This window comes from Rhinoraja longicauda, chromosome 2 (genome assembly GCF_053455715.1).
Source record: "Rhinoraja longicauda isolate Sanriku21f chromosome 2, sRhiLon1.1, whole genome shotgun sequence".
NCBI lineage: Eukaryota > Metazoa > Chordata > Chondrichthyes > Rajiformes > Arhynchobatidae > Rhinoraja > Rhinoraja longicauda.
In genome coordinates this window covers 45,979,263-46,000,642 of record NC_135954.1, presented here as the reverse complement: position 1 = coordinate 46,000,642, position 21,380 = coordinate 45,979,263, and the positions used below count along the sequence as shown (strand labels likewise).

The window sequence follows — 21,380 nt, the reverse complement described above, 5'->3', positions numbered from 1 at the left end:
TACAGGTGGCGCAGCTGTAAAGTTGTTGCCTTACAGCGCCAGAGACCTGGGTTCGATCCTGACTATGGGTGTTGTCTTTTCTGAATTTGTATATTCCCCCATGACCGTGTAGGTTTTCTCCAGGTTCCTTCCCATACTCAAAAGACGTACAGGATTGTAGGTTAATTGGCTTTGTAGGATAGTGGTAGTGTACAGGTGTTGCTGGTCAGTGCAGACTTGGTGGGCCGAAGGGCCTGCTTCTGTGCTGTATCTTTAATCTAAACTAAACTAAACACCTGCCATCTACAATAATTAGGCATTAAATAGGCACAAGGAACTGCAGATGCTGGAATCTTGAGCAAGCACAAAATAACTTAGCGGGTCAGGCAACATCTGTGGAGGGAATGGACAGGTGATGTTTCAGGTCGGGATCATTCTTAAGGGCTGAAGATGGGTCCCGACCCAAAATAGCACCTGTCCGTTCCCTCCACATACTATATGTTGTCTGATCCACTGAGTCATTTTGCAAAGCAGGGGAAAAATTTTACCAAAACCTGCCCAATATATATATTTATATGTTAAATTATAAAAGGTTTGTTATAAGACATTAATATCAACTGTAAGCAGTTAAATATACTCAGCCTATATCCAAAATGTACACTCTAATGTAGGTAATGTTTTAAAATAATATCCTGAAGCATGAATGAGTAGGCTTCAAGGAAAGCATGTCAAGAAGACCAAAGGCCAGGAAGCACGTTTACAAGTTCAGGCTTACTCTGGCCTCATCACATGGTGCGACATGTAGTGAACCACTTGTGTAGCTATGTTACCTTCAGTGGAAAGACTAGTAACTACATTACATTACTGGCACTTGTCAGCATTCTCTTCCTTCTGGCAATTGGAACCTTACGTGGGAAAAACAAAAATGAAGCATATTATCTAAATAGTGAGGGATTGTAGATCTGTCTCTGAGATGCAAAGAGATCTGTGTTTCCTACTGCATGATTGACAAGAAGCCATTAAGCAGGTTCAGCAAGTAACTGGGAAAGCTAATATTAGAAAGTTGCCCTTCATTGCTAGAAGGAAACTGCATGAAAATTAAACGATAAAATGCTGAAAGCACTTAGTGGGTCAGTTCGCATCAGTGGAAAGAGAAAAAGGGTTAATGTTTCAGGCCAGGGCACTTCCGCAGAAGAGCATTATTCAGCTATTTAACATAGCTGGAAATATAACTTTTTTTTTCAGTTTCTGCCTGACCTGCTGATTGTTTCCAGCATTTCCTGTTTCTAACTCAGCACCTGTATTTTGTTGACTTGTAAAACAAATAGTAGGGGCATGTGACAATAATGTTATCTGTTCTGAGATACACTCTACTGAGATGAATCTTCCATCAGGGTGTACCACTCACCTACTGGGGCAAATCTGTTTTGCTTCTTGCACCACCACAGGTGGAGATGCGGTATAGGTTCATGAAACCTTCATAGTGGAGTAGTAGTTTATGTTTGTAAATGACTTCCCTTCATAGAATCATACAGCATGGAAGCAGCCCCTTCACCCCAACTTGCCCACATCAACCAAGATGTCCCATCTACACTAGTCCCACCTGCTCATGTTTGCTCCATATCCCTCCAAACGTTTCCTATCTATGTACCTATTCAGTCCAAGATACAGTCTTTATTTTGAATTTCCAGACATTTTGTAATCACTATTATGATGAGATGACACAAAGAAAAATCTTACTTGCCTTTCCCATAATGCAACCATAAAAGTATTTCCAGTTAGATTATTTAATCGTATGACATATAAACATATAAGATAATTAGGGGATTGGACACATTAGAGGCAGGAAACATGTTCCCAATGTTGGGGGAGTCCAGAACAAGGGGCCACAGTTTAAGAATAAGGGGTAGGCCATTTAGAACGGAGATGAGGAAGAACTTTTTCAGTCAGAGAATGGTGAAGGTGCGAAATTCTCTGCCTCAGAAGGCAGTGGAGGCCAGTTCGTTGGATGCTTTCAAGAGAGAGCTGGATAGAGCTCTTAAGGATAGCGGAGTGAGGGGGTATGGGGAGAAGGCAGGAACGGGGTACTGATTGAGAGTGATCAGCCATGATCGCATTGAATGGCGGTGCTGGCTCGAAGGGCTGAATGGCCTACTCCTGCACCTATTGTCTATTGTCTATTGATTTCAGTATGTTAGAATGTTCACAATTTAAAGTGTTCTGCTCCTCACAATTTTAAAAGAGGGAAGAATGTGGGATCTTAAGATTACATTCTGCAAGATTACAATATAAAAAGATTTAATACATTATCAGAGCTATATATTTTTGTTTTATTTCATAAAAATAAAAATGCCTGATCATTTACCTTGACATGTGATCTGCCAGCTAATTTTCCCATCTCATTATTATCTCAATGGTGTTAGGTTAGGTAAAGGGAAGGTGCAGCAACACCTGGGTGTCCTTGTACACCAGTCACTGAAAGTTGGCGTGCAGGTACAGCAGGCAGTGAAGAAAGCTAATGGAATGTTGGCCTTCATAACAAGAGGATTTCAGTATAGGAGTAAAGAGGTTCTTCTGCAGTTGTAAAGGGCCCTGGTAAGACCACATCTGGAGTATTGTGTACAGTTTTGGTCTCCTAATTTGTGGAAGGACATCCTTGTAATTGAGGCAGTGCAGCGTAGGTTCACGAGATTGATCCCTGGGATGGCGGGACTGACATATGAGGAAAGATTGAAAAGACTAGGCTTGTATTCACTGGAGTTTAGAAGGATGAGAGGGGATCTTATAGAAACATATAAAATTATAAAAGGACTGGACAAGCTAGATGCAGGAAAAATGTTCCCAATGTTGGGCGAGTCCAGAACCAGGGGCCACAGTCTTAGAATAAAGGGGAGGCCATTTAAAACTGAGGTGAGAAAAAACTTTTTCACCCAGAGAGTTGTGAATTTGTGGAATTCTCTGCCACAGAGGGCAGTGGAGGCCAAATCACTGGGTGGATTTAAGAGAGAGTTAGATAGAGCTATAGGGGCTAGTGGAATCAAGGGATATGGCAAGAAGGCAGGCACGGGGTATTGATTGGGGACGATCAGCCATGATCACAATGAATGGTGGTGCTGGCTCGAAGCCTATTTTCCATATTTCTATGTACAAATTTAATAATAAACATGAAAGCAAAAGATGTTGCAACAGCTGCAGCAGTGCTTTAAAATCTCACTCCTGTGCCGACTGGGACCAAAGGGCTGCATTATAATCATTTCTCACTGCTATAAAAGGATAGGTTAAATTGGCAAAAATCTGACAAGTGGATTATAGTGAGTGAATATTTAAAGTTGTCTACTTTGTCAGAAAATTAAGAAAAAAAGCATTGGTTTGCAGTGTTCTTCAAGGGCATGTTTCTCAAAAAATAAGCAAGCAGGTTCGGTAAATTATTCAGAAAGCTAACAGAGTATTATCATTTATTGCTAAGGAAATTGAATACAAAAGTAGCATGGTTATGCTTCAATTACAGAGAGCATTGGTGAGACCACATCTGCAGTGATGTATACAGTGTTGATCTCCTTATTTGAGGAAGCTTGTTAATATGCTGAAGAAGCTTACAGCGCACACCACCAGACTCAGGAACAGCTTCAACCACTCAGGCTTCTGAACAGTTTGCTTCTAAGCTGGGGTACTGTCCGATTCTCCCCTACCTCATTGCGGATATTGGACTTTATCTCTGGAACTGTTGCACTATAATGCTGAAACCTATATTTTGCACTCTGTATCTTTCCTTTCACTCTTTGCATAGTATGCATAGCATTATTTGACTTGATGGATGGTATGCAAAAAAAAGCTTTTCAACAAAGCTTTTCAAGCTGGAAAGGGTACAGGGAAGATTTATAAGGATGTTGCCAGGCTAGAGGGTCTGAGCGGTAGGGAGAGGTTGAGTAGGCTGGGGCTATTCCTTGAAGCGCAGGAAGATGAAGAGTGATCTTATTGAGGTGTATAAAATCATGAGAGGAATAGATCGGGTAGATGCACTGTCTCTTGCCCAGAGTAGGGGAATCGAGGACCAGAGGACGTAGGTTAAATGTGAAGGGAAAAAGATTTAAGAGGAATCTGAGGGATAACTTTATCACACAAAGGGTGGTGGGTGTATGTAACAAGCTGCCAGAGGAGGTAGTTGAGGCAGAGACTATCCCAACATTTAAGAAACAGTTAGACAGGTACATGGATAGGACAGGTTTGGAGGGACATGGACCAAACGTGGGCAGGTGGGACTAGTGTAGCTAGGACATTTTTGGCCAATGTTGGCAAGTTGGGCCTAAGGGCCTGTTTCCACACTGTATCGCTCTATGACTCTATGACTATACCTTGGTACGCATGACAATAATAGACCTGCATCAAAACAATTTAGCAAATTGCTTACTGGGCTAATATTGAAATGACTGGAGTAACTGGAGTTAGTCCCAGGCATCTCTGCCTGACCCGCTGAGTTAGGCACTGTAGTTCCTTGTTTCTATTTGAAATGACTGGGTTGTCATGATGAAAGTTGAACAAGCTGGCTTGTATATGCTGGAGTTTAAAAGAGTGGGAAGGGTAGACTGAAACATGTAGGATCCTCGGGGTGGATGTCAAGAGAACATTTCTACTTGTGGGAGAATCTAGACCTAAGTATGAGAACTGTATTACTGTTTAAAAATAAGAGGTCACTCATCAAAAAAAAAGGAGACATTTTATTTCTGAGAGTGCCATGAGATTTTGGAATACTCTGCATTAATGGGAAGTGGAAGCAGAATTTTGGAAGAGTTCAAAAGCAAAAGTAGATAGATGCTTGTAAAACGGGTGGAGTGCAAGTAGACATGGGGGGGGGGGAGGAATGCAGAACCTAGGTTACAATTAAAACAGCCATGATCTTGTTAAATGATAGAGTTGGTATGAAGTGCCGCATTGCCTGCTCCAAAGATTATGTTCATTTGCCATGTTTATTGCACACATTTATCTCAACCACAAGATGTTCATTTGTTAGTACAAAATGTTATGGCACCATATTGGCACATCACTCTAAATAGCCAGAGGATGGGTGTTGTGAAAGAGAAAATGTAATGCTGAGGCAGTACAGAGTGTTATTCGCAAGTAATGGTTCAAGTACAGTGGGTCCACAAATCCAACCTATGTCCACCTATGTTACAGGCTGTCTCTTCACTGGGCTTCAATCAATAATCTGCCAAAGTGAACCTGTCAATCAGTCTGAAGAAGGATTCCAACCAAAAACATTGTCTGTCCATTCCCTCCACAGATGCTGCCTGACCCACTGAGTTTCTCCTGCACATTGTGCTTTGGTCAAGATTCCAGCATCTGCAGTTCCTTATTAATGCCAAAGAGATCTCAATTTGATACCCAGAAAACATAAGAAAACATAGAAATTAGGTGCAGGAGGAGGCCATTTGGCCCTTCGACCCAGCACCGCCATTCATTCTGATCTTGGCTGATCATCCACAATCAGTAACCTGTGCCTGCCTTCTCCCCATATCCCTTGATTCTGCTAGCCCCCAGAGCTCTATCTAACTCTCTTTTAAATTCATCCAGTGTATTAGCTTCCACGGCCTTCTGTGGCAGAGAATTCCACAAATTCACAACTCTCTGGATGAAAAAGGTTTTTCTCACCTCAGTTTTAAATGGCCTCCCCTTTATTCTTAGACTGTGGCCCCTGGTTATGGACTCCCCCAACATTGGGAACATTTTTCCTGCATCTAGCTTGTTCAGTCCTTTTATAATTTTATACGTTTCTATAAGATCCCCTCTCATCTTTCCAAATTCCAGTGAATACAAGTCCAGTCTTTCCAATCTTTCCTTATATGATAGTCCCGCCATCCTGGGGATTAACCTCGTGAACCTACATTGCACTGCCTCAATAGCAAGGATGTCCTTCCTCAAATTAAGAGCCCAAAACTGCACACAATACTCCAGACTCTCTATACAACTGCAGAAGGACCTCTTTACTCCTATACTCAAATCCTCTTATTATAAAGGCCAACATACCATTAGCTTACTTCACTGCCTGCTGTACCTGCACGCCAACTTTCAGTGACTGGTGTACAAGGACACCCAGGTCTCGTTGACCTTCCCTTTTACCTAATGTGACACCATTGAGATAATAATCTACCTCCTTGTTTTTGCCGCCAAAGTAGATAACCTCACATTTATTAACATCTGCCATGCAACTGCCTACTCATGCAACCTGTCTAAGTCACCCTGCAACCTCCTAGCATCCTCTTCGCAGTTCACACTGCCACCCAGCTTTGTGTCATCTGTAAACTTGCTAGTGTTACTTTTAATTCCATCATCCAAATCATTAATATATATTGTAAATAGTTGCGGCCCCAGCACCGAGCCTTGCGGCACTCCACTCGTCACTGCCTGCCATTCTGAAAAGGACCCGTTTATTCCTTCTCTTTGCTTCCTGTCTGCCAACCAATTCTCTATCCATGTCAATCCCCTACCCCCAATACCATGTGCTCTAATTTTGCCCACTAATCTCCTGTGTGGGACCTTATCAAAGGCTTTCTGAAAGTCCAGATACACTACATCCACTGGCTCTCCTTCATTCATTTTATTTGTCACATCCTCAAAAAAATCCAGAAGATTAGTCAAGCAGGATTTCCCCTTCATAAATCTATGCTGACTTGGACCAATCCATTTTCTGCTATCCAAATGTGCCATTATTAATTATTTAATAATTGACTCCAGCATCTTCCCCACTACCGATGTCAGACTAACTGGTCTATAATTCCGTTTTCTCGCTCCCTCCTTTCTTGAAAAGTGGGATAACATTAGCTACCCTCCAATCCACAGGAACTGATCCTGAATCTATAGAACATTGGAAAATGATCACCAATGCGTCCACGATTTCTAGAACCACCTCCTTGAGTACCCTGGGATGCAGACCATCAGGCCCTGGGGATTTATCAGCCTTCAGTCCCATCAGTCTACCCAATACTATTTCTCGCTTAATGCAAATTTCTTTCAGTTCTTCTGTCTCCCTAGATCCTCCATCCTCTAGTACATCTGGGAGATTATTTGTGTCTTTCTGAGTGAAGACAGAACCAAAGTACCTGTTCAACTCTTCTGCTATTTCCATGTTCCCCATGATAATTTCATCTGTTTCTGCCTTCAATGGACCCACATTTGTCTTTACTAATCTTTTTCTCTTATCATACCAAAGAAGCTTTTACTATCCTTCTTTATATTCTTGGCCAGCTTACCCTCGTACTTCATATTTCCACCCCGTATTGCCCTTTTTGTTACCTTTTGTTGTCCTTTGAAAGTTGTCCAATCCTCTGGCTTCCCGCTACTCTTTGCTATGTTATACTTCTTTTCTTTTAGTTTTATTCCATCTCTAACTTCCCATGTCAACCACAGTTGCCTCTTGCTCCCCTTAGAATCTTTCTTCCTCTTTGGAATGAAATTATCCTGCATCTTCTGGATTATGCCTAGAAATTCCTGCCATTGCTGTTCCACCGTCATTCCTGCTAGGATCCTTTTCCAGTCGACCTTGGCCAGCCCCTCTCTCATGCCTTCATAGTCCCCTTTGTTCAACTGCAACACTGACACTTCTGATTTAATCTTCTCCCTCTCAAATTGCAGAATAAAACTTATCATATTATGGTCACTACCGCCTAGCAGTTCCTTTACCTTGAGTTCCCTTATCAAATCTGGTTCATAACTAAATCCAGAATTGCCTTCTCTCTGGTAGGCTCCAGTACAAGCTGCTCCAATAATCCATCCCGGAGGCACTCTACAAACTCCCTTTTTTGGGGTCCAGAATCAACCTGATTTTCCCAGTCTACCTCCATATTGAAATCTCCCATAACCACAGTAGCATTACCTTTGTTACATGCCAATTTTAACTCCTGCTGCAACTTACACCCTATATCCCGGCTACTGTTTGGGGGACTGTAATTAACTCCCATTAATGTCTTCTTACCTTTACAATTCCTCAATTCTATCCACAGCGACTCTACATCGTCAATCCCTATGTCACCCCTCGCAATGGACTGAATTTCATCCCTCACCAACAGAGCTACCCCACCTCCTCTGCCCACCAGCCTGTCCTTTCTAAAAGACGTATAACCCTGAATATTCAGTTCCCAGTCCCGATCCTCCTGCAGCCATGTCTCTGTAATCCCCACAATGTCACATCTACCAATCTCTAACTGAGCCTCAAGCTCATCCACTTTACTTCTTATGCTTCGCGCATTCATATATAAACCAACCTTTCTATCCTGGGTCTCCCCCACTGTCAGAGTTAGCCACACGCAAATTGGAGGAACAGCACCTCATATTTCAATTGGGCAGCTTACAACCCAGCAGTGTGAATGTTGATTTCCCTCATTTCAAGTAACTCCTGCATTCCTTCCCCCCTCCTCCTCCTCTTTTCCCCACTCCCCCACCCTAGTCATCCTACTACTTCCACTGTTCGCAACTATGTATCCCTGTTGTTAGCACACCTTCTAGGCAACAGTTGGCCATCATGGACTTCACCCCTCCTGAGGTCATCTGTTATAGTCATAGAGTCATCTAGTGATACAGTGTGGAAATAGGTCATTTGGCCCAACTTGCCCACATTGGCCAACATATCCCAGCTACACTAGTCCCACCTGCCTGCGCTTGGCCCATATCCCTCCAAACCTGTCCTATCCATGTACCTGTCTAACTGTTTCTTAAATGTTGGGATAGTCCCTGCCTCAACGACCTCCTCTGGCAGATTGTTCTATACATCCACCACCCTTTGTGTGAAAAGGTTACCCCTCAGATTCCTATTACATTTTTTCCCTTTCACCTTAAACCTATGTCCTCTGGTCCTCGATTCACCTACTCTGGGTAAGAGACTGTGCATCCACCTGATCTATTCCTCTCATGATTTTATACACCTAAATAAGATCACCCCTCATCCTCCTGCACTCTAAGGAGTAGAGTCCCAGCCTGCTCAACCTCTTCCTATAGCTCAGACCCTCTAGTTCTGGCAACATCCTTGTAAATCGTCTCTGTACCCTTTACAACTTGACAGCATCTTTCCAAAAACATGGTGCCCAGAACTCAACACAATACTCTAAATGCGGCCTCACAAATGTCTTATACAACTGCAACATAACCTCCAAACTTCTATACTCAATGCTCCGACTGATGGCCAATGTGCCAAACGCCTTTTTGACCACCCTATCTGCCTGTGACTCCACCTTCAATAAACCATGCACTTGCACTCCTAGATCCCTCTGCTCTACAACACTCCCCAGAGCCCTACCATTCACTGTATAGGTCCAGCCCATGTTAGTCTTCCCAAAATGCAATACCGCACATTTCTCTGTTGCATGGCCTAGTTTTGATCTGGCCTTCTCTATCTTTCAACCTGAAGAGGGGTTCCAACCCAAAACGTCACCTATTCCTTTTCTCCAGAGATGCTGCCCGACCCGCTCCGGCATTTTTTTGTCTATCAGGAAACTCCAGCCCAAGCCCACGTTAATTTCAAAGCTTGGGAGACAGCTGGACATGCCAAAGTCATGCTTTTATTTATACTTTCTGCTTCAATGTGCCAGGGGTGGGCAGATTTCAACCTCCTATCCTGTTGGGAGAAGAAACTCCCAACCATCTTTATCTTCATCAGTGCAGTTCCATGAACAATAATCTCATCTCTCAGGCAAAATGTAATGGTTCGAGACCTGCCGCAGGGGACTGACAACACAAACTAAGATAATGTTTCAATGAACTATATCAAGATGCCATCCTCTGCCAGTTCCAGCCATTCCCAATCATTCCAGACAGCCATTCTCGGAACAGGAAATAAAGGATGGTCGCCATTTAAAAGATGGTCTCAAAATTCAGTCACAGGGCACAAGGTTATTGTGTACATTGCAAAGGAATTTAATCAAAAAAATAGAATTAAGTACTTGCTCTAATGGCTGCTAAGAGCTACATATGTTCTAGGTCATCCTTGTGCATGAATCATTTATGCACAAAGGCATTAAAAATTCATGATGTTACTGGCATAAGTCACCCTTCAGACGGGCAGCATAATGGCGCAGCAATAGAACTGCTGCCTCAGTGTCAGAGACCCGGGTTCAATCCTGACTACATGTGCTGTCTGTGCGCAGTTGTACGTTCTCCCTGTGATCATGTGGGTTCTCTCAGGGTGCTCCGGTTTCCTCCCTTATTCCAAAGATGTGCAGGTTTGTAGGATAATTGGCTTCAGTAGTTTAGTTTAGAGATACAGTGTGGAAACAGGCCCTTCAGCCCACTAAGTCTGTGCTGACCAGTGGGCCCCATACACTAGCACTATCCTGAACACTAGTGACAATTTACCATTTTACCAATTTACCAATTAACCTACAAACCATCTCAGCTCCACACAATTTCACCTGGCACTTTTGCAAACAGCCATTAATCCACCAATGGTTCAATGGTACTTTTGTTGTCACATGTGCGGTGCAAATGCACAGTGAAATTCCTTTCTCACCATACAGTCCAGTATTGTCGTACCTAAGCACATCCCCGATTAGCAAATTGCACAGAAATAATCTACTGATCCTGCATGCAAGAGGCGCCACAACAGGCTTGTGTGACCTCAACTCCCCGATGCATCTCAGCCAAATTGAAGCCTCCCTCTTGATGTCCATTCCTAACCCTCTAATTCATGATGCTTCATGAATCAGAGTCCAACACTTACTACATCCCCCATCACCCCTCTCTCTCAACCACACCACCTGCAAACTTTGACTCGCAACCTCCCACTTTTCCACAGCTGCTCTGCTACTTCCATCACCAAAGCTGCTGTACGTGTTTGAGTGCAAATCAAATCTACTACATGCAATATCCTGTAATATGCCACACACCCATGTGTTGTACAGTATAGATGTTGGGGCACTTCTCAGTGCACTTTATGAGCAGAGAAATTTCCAGGCAAAGGTCTTGATTGCAGCAAGCACTCCTTACGATCCGATGTTATATAAATAGGCATGGAAAAACTTCCCTCTGGAAAAAATGCAATCCACAGTAGGGCCAACACATTTTATGTCTGTGCCATTGCAGGGAAACCCAACCCAACATGCACAAATCCCTTGTCTCTGCATTGCAATGCATCGTGATGGTAGGTGGAAGGGAGGAGTTGCAGGAGACTGAGATGAAGTGTGCAGGGGGAGAGACAAAGTGATGGGAAGTAGAGAAAAACGAGGTAGACACCAAATGCTGGAGTAACTCAGTGGGACAGGCAGCATCTCTGGAGGAAACATTCCTTCTCTCCAGAGATGCTGCCTGTCCCGCTGAGTTACTCCGGCATTTTGTGTCTACTTTCGATTTAAACCAGCATCTGCAGTTCTTTCCAAGAGAAAAATGAGATTGATACAAATTGCTGGAGTAACTCAGCAGGTCAGGCAGATTTTTGGAGAAAAAGGATGGGTGACGTTTCGGGTCGGGACCCTTCTGAAGATCTTTTTTTCTCCAGAGATGCTGCTTGGCCCGCTGGGTTACTCCAACATTTTGTGTCTATCTTTGGTATAAACCAGCATCGGCAGTTCTTTGTTTCTACATGTAAGGATAAAATTGTATTTTAAGAATGAAGCCTGGGCAGTGAGACAGCTGAGGGCAAAGTCTGGGTTGGGGTAGGGTGGGTTTTGGGATCATCACCATATCAGTGAATGATAATGGTGGGCGCAAGAGTGATCTCTCGTAACGACCACATTCAGAACTTAAAAAGGATTTGCCCACAATTCATCTCAAGTGCCAGTCTTCATGGCCTTCGATCTACGTGAGCTACTTCCCCACATTGTAATGGAGGCAATTTTCACATTTGTTATCCTGTGTGAGTAGCCAAACTAAGCACAGACTACATGCATGTGACTGGATTTAGCTGCTGAGACAGCCACATTTGCATTGTATGCAACTCTGCCTATTGGGGAAATTCCACGCATTTGTGTGGCAATATACTGTAAGCGCCAGTTGTTTTTAGCAGTTGGCTTTACAATTCAACTTTTGGCATACATAAACATGGTGTGGTGCAGTGGAATGTCTAACCTCGTTCCTTTTGAGTTAAATTCAGGTCAAAAATGTATTTTCATTGTAAAAGAATATCATACCTGTGTCATTTCTCAATTGTGCAAAATGGTCATCCCATTCCTACACATTTAATCTGTTACCCAGGTTCAATCCTAACTTCTGGTGAAATTTGTTTGCAGCTTGCACTTTCTTCCTGTGACTGTGTGTGGGTTTCCTCCAGGTGTTCTAGTTTCATTCCACATCCCACAGAAGTAAGGGCTAATTAACTTCCAGTGTGTCGGTAAGTGGCAGAATCTGGAGGGCAGTTAATCGGAATGAGGGGAGAACTGGTTACAGCAAAAATTAGTGAGGAGGGAATGGGATCATGCTAGGAGCTGGCATACTCAATAGGCTGAATGGCCTCCTTACATTCTGTAATGAAATATAGAAATAGTAGAAGAAACCATTGAAGTATGAGTTGTCCACGTGAGTTGCAGGAGGCTGCTTAATTCCTTGTCTATCACATCACAAAACAAGACAAAAGCAGTGGAAGCCCTGCTTACAACTGAAAGTAGATTTACTCTCCACTTCTGGTGCAATAATAGCAGCAATGCCAGGGATACCTCCCAAACAAAATGCCTTCTCTTTGCAGGCGTAAGGCTGCCTGGTTGTCTAAAACCTATCTTTCCCCTCAGTTTTACTGAACTAGGAAAGCCAGTTTGAGTAAGAAAAGAACTGCCAAAGCATGTGGTCAAAGTGCTGACTTTTCCCTAGTTTTGTGCAGAAGGAAGTAGCTGTTCTATTTTTGGAGGAAACATCCTGGTGCACAATAAACTAATAGAAACGTGAGAAACTCTCCCCGCTTCGGACATTTGCTAGCAGGTCACACATTCGCAGCAGAATATTTTTTGGTGAAGGCATTGTTTTCATCTGAAGCAAAACTCTGCAAGCATTTTGTCAATGATGCCTGCTGCAAGTGGCTATTCTTTGTTCAATCACGCTAACTAAACCGTTAGATTTAATTGATTAGGAAGGATACCCTGAATATTTGATTAGGAAGGCTATTTGATGAGGAAGGCTACCCTGAATGAGCCCATTCCTGCCCTTGCCTTAAATTCATTTGCAGAGATTTTTCAGCGTTAAGTTTATAGAGTAAAAAAATCAGAAACATAAATTCAATAAAGATTTTAACTTTGTTTCCTTGGAATAAAGCTCTGTTGTCAATAGTTGTAATCCTACTGCTGTCTGTGCTAAGGTCGACTCGCATAATCATAATTTAAAAAATGAATCAGAAAAATATGACCGCAGTCCACGCAGTGCATTTACTCATATTGCCATTACGAAACTTCTAACAAACTTCTATTTTTAATTTTCTTCTAATTTGTGAAAGGCATAATTTACCCTGAGGTACAGTTTCATTGAGATCAGTAGCCCTCCATTTCATTCCAGACCTGGATAACAGGCATAGATAGGTTTTGAGTTTTGGACGTAAAGATCATATAATCACAGAAAAGCACTACACAGAAGGAATCCGTGGGCCTTTGTGATGATTAACCCAGTTAATCACGACCCCACTCATTCACAGTATCTCTGCAACCTATTTGTGTCAAATAAACCAAGGAGATGGTGGTGGATTTCCGCAGGCGCAGCCACGCCCCCTTGACACCGGTGAACATCCAGGGAATGGACATTGAGAGAGTGGACCTTGATAAGTACCTGGGTGTTTACCTGAACAACAAACTGGACTGTACTGATAATATTAATGCACTGTATCAGAAAGGCCAGAGCAGACTGTACCTGCTGAGGAGACTCAGGTCCTTTGAAGTGCAGGGGTCACTCCCGAGGACCTTCTTCGACACTGTGGTGGCATCAGCCATTTTCTATGGAGTGGTCTGCTGGAGCAGCAGCATCTCAACTGCTGACAAGAAGAGACTTGATAAACTGATCAAGAAGGCCAGCTCTGTCCTGGGATGCCCCCTCGACTCAGTGCAGGCGGTGGGAGAGAGGAGGATGATGGCAAAGCTATCATCACTGCTGGACAACGACTCCCACCACATGCAGGACAATGTCACTGCACTGAGCAGCTCCTTCAGTGACAGACTTCTTCACCCCAAGTGTGTGAAGGAGAGGTATCGAAGGGCCTTCCTTCCTGCTGCCGTCAGACTGCACAATCAGCACTGCTCCCAGCAGACCAGTAAATAAAGATAATTACCGCTATTTTATTTTTTAATGAATGCTTATTTATTTTTGCTATCCACTTTGCTGCTGTAACCCTGCAAATTTCCCCGTTGTGGGACGAATAAAGGATTATTATTATTATTATTATTATTAAAACAAGCATGACTCTTACCCTCCCACACTTTAGCACATTTGACTGTCTGTGGCTAACCTCAGAGTTGCAGTTTTTGACAGTTTTATCGCTGAGAAGCTATACATTGAGAGTAGATTACATCCTACATACAAAGCCCATGGAATTCTGCATGAGAGCACAAAAGGTCATCAGTAGGTTCTCCGACTCCACACCCCAAAATGACAGTGCCCAACCGTGCTTCCTCAAAGCACCTGTCAGGAAAAAGATGAAGATAGACACAAATAGCTGGAGTAACTCAGCAGATCAGTCAGCATAACTGGAGAAAAGAAAGATGTTTCGGGTCGAGACTCGTCTTCAGACTGAGAGTCAAAGGTCTCGACCCTGAAACATCACCAATTCCTTGTCTCCAGAGATGCTGTCTGACCCGCTGAGTTGCTCCAGCTTCTTGTGTCTATCTTCGGTTCGATCCTGCATCTGCAGTTCCTTCCCATACAGGAAAAAGATGAAATTTCCTTCATGTAAAATATACACCATGTTCCGTGGTGGTTCAGTGGTCAAATTTCCAGATAACTAATCTGGAAATAACAAATGAGGAGACTTAGTTCAAAATCCAGCATGCTGACTGTGAAATTCAGTTAATAATTTCAAATTGTCAATTAGTCTCAGTGCATAAACTACCGGGGCGGCACAGTGGTGCAGCAGTAAAGTTGCTGTCTTACTGCGCCAGAGATCCGGGTTCGATCCTGACTATGGGTGCTGTCTGTACGGAATTTGTACATTCTCCCTGTGACCTTGTGAGTTTTCTCCAGGTGCTCCGGTTTTCTCCCACACTCCAAAGACGTACAGGATTGCAGGATAATTTGCTGAAGTAAAATTGTAAATTGTCCCTAGTGTGTAGGATCGTGTTAGTGTACAAGGTGATCGCTGGTTGACACTGACTCAGTGGGGCGAAGGGCCTGTTTTTGCACTGTCTAAAGTAAAGATTGTCACCTCGTGGTACAGCGGGTTAACTTGCTGCCTCATTGCCGATTCTCACACTCACCTAGACACGGGGGGCAATTTACCGTGATCAATTTAAACTATCAATCCAAATACCTTTGGGACATGGGAGCAAATGGGAGATCCCATACAGTCATCGGAACGGTGTGCAAACTCCTCGCAGAAAACGCCAGAGGTCAGGATTAGACCTAGCATTTTGGAGCCGTGAGGTAGTAGCTCTACTAGTAATCACCAAGGAGCCCTGGTAAAACCGGTGGCCACATGCATCAAAGGGAAAACAATCCAATGGCTAGAGCGTAGAAACAAGGAACTGCAAAGTGCTGGAGTAACTCAGCGGGTCAGGCAGCATCTCTAGAGAACATGGATAAGTGTTGTTTCAGGTTGGGATCCTTCTTCAGACTCAATGGTTGGAGTCATACCTTGCACAAAGGAAAATGGTTATAGTTATTAGAGGTCAAGCATCCATCCCAGCTCATCACTGTGTGTGTTTGTCAGAGCAGTGAGTAGCATCAACTGCAACTGCTGTATCAATGGTCCTTCTATCATTATCAGATCAGACGTGGGGATGCTGATTGATGATTGTGTAATATTCAATTCCTTTCATAACTTCAGGAAATGAAGCAGTCCCTGCATGCAGCAAGGCCTAGACAGTCTTCAGGCATGGACAGATAAGTGACATGATACCACTCATGTCACAAAACAGGCTAGACAATGACCAACCCCAACAAATGGGAAAATAACTGTTCACTGTCATTATCATCGCCAAGTCCCCCGACTCAACATACTGACGAAGTCACCATTCAGCAAGTACTCAACCACATAAATATCAAGACTATAAGGAAGGCAGTGCAATATCAGTGGGTATTTTTAAGGCAGAGATAGACAAATTCTTGATTAGAACGAGTGTCAAGGGTTATGGGGAGAAGGCAGGAAAATGGGATTAGAAGGCAGAGATGAGCCATGATTGAATGGCAGACTCGATGGGCTGAATGGCCTAATTCTACTCCTATAACCTGTGAACTTGTGAAGTGAAGACATCAGATAATAAGCACCCTGCAGTCAGCAACTCACATCCTAATTCCCTAAAACCTTGCCACTAGCTCCAGAAGGCACGTCAGGAGTGTGATGGAATCCTCTTCACTTGCATCGATAAGTGCACTAACAAAACTAACCAACAGCTCGTGTGGACCTGGATAAAACAGATGCATGCCTAGCACTCAATAAACTGCCCTAAACATTCATGCCCTTCATCACCTGCTCACCTTGACTTCTGTGTGTTCAACTGGAAATGCAGTGGAATTACTCGGCTTGGCTAATCCACCAGCACATCTCAAACACCTGACATCCACCATCAAGATGTAGAGTAGGTGATGCCTAAGGTAACAGCCACCTGTGGGTTCCCGTTTAAATTGTATGGCATTCTGAACTGCAACCCAATCTTTGTTCCTTCATCAGTCCCAGGTCTTAACCCCACAATTCCCTATCCAACAGCATTGTGGGAATACTTCATAAAAATCCATATTGAGATTCAAAAAGATGGCTCACTGTTACTGCAAGGGCTATTCAATTTAGGCAATAAATGCTGGCTCGCATCCGGCAAAGTTCACTTGATTAGTTAATGTATCAATGGAATGGTGTTGATTTTCACTAGTTGCTTACCAACTAGGAGAGAAGAAGGTTGTAAATCCAACATCACAGCACTGCATGTGTACACGTGGCCCAGTGGGAGCTGGTTGATGGTGAATGCCAAACAAAATTCCATCTTGTCTTTCAAAAAAAGCAATGATACAAAGTAATTCCTAATGGGAACAATGGCAGCACTTCACTTCAATGGCAAATGGCAGGGTGTTATTTTAGTGCATTGGAATATTAATCTGAATAATCCTGATAATCACAGGGAACAAACTCATTTTGAAATTTCTGCAGAAGTAGGTTGTGCAAGAAAACTGGAAGTTGGTGGTCAGCTTTCTTTGAGCCACAATTGACATAAGACATAAGGCATTGGAGCAGAATTAAGCCATTTGGCCCATTGAGTCTGAAAGTAGAGCTATCTACCTCGACCCTTCATATTAATCGATAGTCTAGACTCTGTAGTTTAGATTCTGTGGACTACTATTCAATAGCCATGATTCTGTATTACCTTAAAGCTTACTGGCGAATTAGATTGACTACAATTCTTAATTTGATATGATTTTGTGAAAAAATGTGACATTTCTCTCAAAATATGCTATCTAATAAATCATGTGACTGATTTTTGCGACACAATTTTTTTTTATCTTTCCTACTTGGAGCTGATAAATGTTACTTGATAATTGGTGCAAGTTACTTGTACAAACCATTGGTTCGGCTATATTTGTATGCAGTTCTGCCCACACTGTAACCAAAATGTAATTAAGCTCGATAAAGGATGCAGAAAGGATTCACAAGGAAGTTAGTTGGATTAGAGGGCTCAAGTTATAAGTAGAGAGTGCAACGAATGGATCTGTTTGCCCTGGAACAAAAGTGGCTGAGAGGTGATATGATAGAGATATAAAATTATGAGAAACATATATTGGATAGATAGCCAGAGTCTGTTTCCATTGCAGGTGTATTTGAAACTCGAGGGCACAAGTTTAAGGTGATAGCGAGGAGTTTAAAGGGGATCTGATGTGTAAATAAGGCCCCATTTGGAATATTGTGAGCAATCTTCGGCACCATATCTGAAGGATGTGCTGGCTCTGGAGATTCTTGTCCACTCTGATTCTAAAATTTTATTAATTTTCTTTCCCTTGGAGGACTCCAACGCTACAGGTACATGAACCACTGAATTCCATCAATTCAATTCCATCAACGAGAAAATTTGATGTAAGGAAGAATTTTCAGGAGTAGTTTCCCATGATTTGAGACAACGTCAGCTAATGATCTCCTATCTGTGATGCTCTTGGATTTGTTGGGTCAAATTCAAACTTCACTAGAATTTGGTCCCTTACTCAAGACTCTTATATATGTATCTGCTTTAAAAATGAAAGGAAAATTCTATCTGTCATAACTCTTTCCCACCTTCCTACACCAACTTTAACCCATGTTTTCCTCACTATAATTCTTGAGGTATCAGGCTTTGATATTGACCTAAACTTCCAATGAATCTAATATCAGCCTGAAACAAAAGGGACTACAGAGCAACAAGCAATTTGCTGGTGCAACACCTTCCACACATGCACCACCACCACCTGTGTGAAGAAGTTGCCTCCAAGTCCCTTTTAAATCTTGATTTCACACTAAAGTGTATTCTTGCACTTCTTTTGGCAATTGAGCCATTTTGTTTGATCTCAACTGCCTACACCTGACGTATGCCTTCTTTTTCCTGACCAGAGGCTCCATATCTCTTGTCAATATGGTTTCATAAACTTGCCAACATTCTGCTTCACCTTAAAAAGACACAAAATGCCGGAATCTCAGCAGGTCCGGCAGGATCGCTGGAGATCTTGGATAGGTGACATTTCTGATTGAGACTTTTCTTCAGATCGATTGTGGTGGTGGCTGAGGAGGGGAAGCTGGAAAGGGGTTGGACAGAACAAAGCCTGACGAGTTAAAGGTGGACACAAATGAGGGGAGTTTTTAATAGTCTGATGGTTGGTCAAAGCCCAGAGATGAAAAAAACAGAATATGTGAGATAAGGATAGAAGAAGTGCCAATTGTGAAGCCTGAGGAAGGAATATAGTTGGAAGGGGAGTTTTGCCTTCTCTAGTAGGGGCCCCTATATTTCGATTAAGAAAGCTTCCTTGGACAGAATTAACAAAATTGCACCCCATTCAAGCCTTTCACACTATGGTGTCCAGTCAATATCAGGGAAATTAAATCTCCCAGTAATACTAACTATTATTCATAGAGCTCTCCCTGCACATCTGCTCCTCTACTTCCTGCTGACTAACAAGGCCCTGTAACAAAATCCCAGCAAATTGATCAATCCCTTCCTGCTTCTAAGTTCTACACATATAGCCACACTGGACAAACCCCCAAGAATATCCTCTCTAAGCATTGTTGTTATGTCCTCGCTCATGAGAAAAGCAACCTACCTCCTCTCGTCCTGTACCTTTATCATGCCTCGAGTATTTATACTCTGCAATACTAAGCTGCCAGTTCTGCCCTTCTCTCAGTCATCTTTGTGTTTTGCCTATAATAACCCAGTCTATCGAGTCAATCCACACCCTAAATTCACCCACTTTACCAGGCTGTTAAGCATCCTGTATTGAAATAAATGCAGTTTGAGCCACCAGTGTCCCTTCTCTCTTCGACATGCTGCAGACTGTCCTGTCAACTAACCTTGCTCTCTTTGATTACATTATTTGCCTCCAGCTTATCATTCACTCTCAGTCTGAAAAAGGGTCTTGACCCGAAATATCACCTATTCCTTTTCTCCAGAGATGTTGCATGACCTGCTGAGTTACTCCAGCATTTTGTGTCTATCTTCTTATTCACTCCATTTCTGCTGTGGGACAGACTCACCTGCCAATTTAGTTTACACTCTCCCAAGTAGCGCTAGCAAATCTCCCTCCCAGGATATTGGTTCCCGTCCAGTTCAGCTGCAACATTTCCTTCTTGTACAGGTCACCACTACCCAACAAGAGAACCAAATGATCTAAAAATCTGAATCTCTGCCACCTGCACTACAACCTTACCTCAACCTCACCTCCATCTGGCTTATCCTTCAATTTCTGCTCTCACTAGCCCATGGGTCATTCAGCATCTATGAAGGGAAACAAACTGAACCTCATTTATCACATTCCTAGCTGTTCCCATTTTATCCTCTCCTCATTTGGCTTCATTTGCCTTTATTTTGTCTACCTACACCTATGATCCACCTGCCTCTATTTCCCACCATCACCACCCACCTCCTCCCTCTGCAACCCCCCTCCCCCACCCCAGCCTCTCCTGGCTCCATCCGCCAGTTACCCTTGACCTCTTCTAAGTCCATTGATTACCTACTAGCCTCTGTCTCACCCCTCCCCCTCTCCTCTTTATACTGGTCATCTTCCCCCTCCACTCTCAGTCTTGATGCAGGGTTTCAACACAGACCGTCAACAATTTCTTTCCCCTCAGAATCGAGAACCAGAGGACATAGGTTTAAGGTAAGGTAAGGTAAAGATTTAATAGGAACTTGAGGGGTATCTTTTTTTTTTTACACAAATGGTGGTGGGCATATGGAATAACCTTCCGGAGGATGTAGCTGAGACTAGTACTATCATAACTTTTAAGAAACATTTGGATAGGTATATGGGTAGGATAGGTTTAAAAGGCCAAGACAGGCTGGTGGGACTAGTGTCATGGGCAATTTGGGCTGGAAGACTTGCTTTCATTTTGTATGACTCTACGACTCACAAAGCTGCTCCATCCTAAATTTCTCCAGCAGATTGTTTGCAGCTCTAATATCAGCAGGTTTCTGCTTTTATTCATAAAATACTTTGCCAAATTCTATCTAAATTGCGAAAGAGTGTGATCTCACATTGATACTTTTGTACAGTTAAATTGATTATCCTTATATTCATAATAAGACCTAAACAAACTTGGACCCATTTGATTATCTGTCCTTACCAGCACACTTATATCCTTAACTTCTCAGATTTCAAAGCAACCAAGATTTGAGGGTATTGAATCTAATCATTATGCCAAATGCCAATAATTAATACTACTAATTAATCTAAGTCTAATTTTGGCATTGATTGAGAGACCTTGTTTCTCAGATGTACTCCCCTAACCTATACACATCTCATCCAAAAAGATGTATTGAGGAACTGTATGTTTGTATCCATCAAAATTAACTTTGTCTCTTAAGGTAGTGTAAGAAAATAACTGCAGATGCTGGTACAAATCGAAGGTATTTATTCACAAAATGCTGGAGTAACTCAGCAGGTCAGGCAGCATTTCAGGAGAGAAGGAATGGGTGACGTTTCGGGTCGAGACCCTTCAGCACACTGATAAATCCACAGTTAAGTTTAGTATAGTACTAAAGACTATACTAAAGTTCAATGCTTAGAATTTCAACATTTCATCTTAAAAAGAAAAATTAGCAAAATAATATTTTACTGTCTGTATATCCAGATATTAA

General features: G+C 42.7%; 1 protein-coding gene across 2 annotated transcripts in view; it reads right to left on the bottom strand.

Moving 5' to 3' along the window:
• Positions 1-21,380, bottom strand: part of LOC144604242 (receptor activity-modifying protein 3) — a 53,411-nt gene that overhangs the window by 9,920 nt on the left and 22,111 nt on the right. The window lies entirely within an intron of this gene.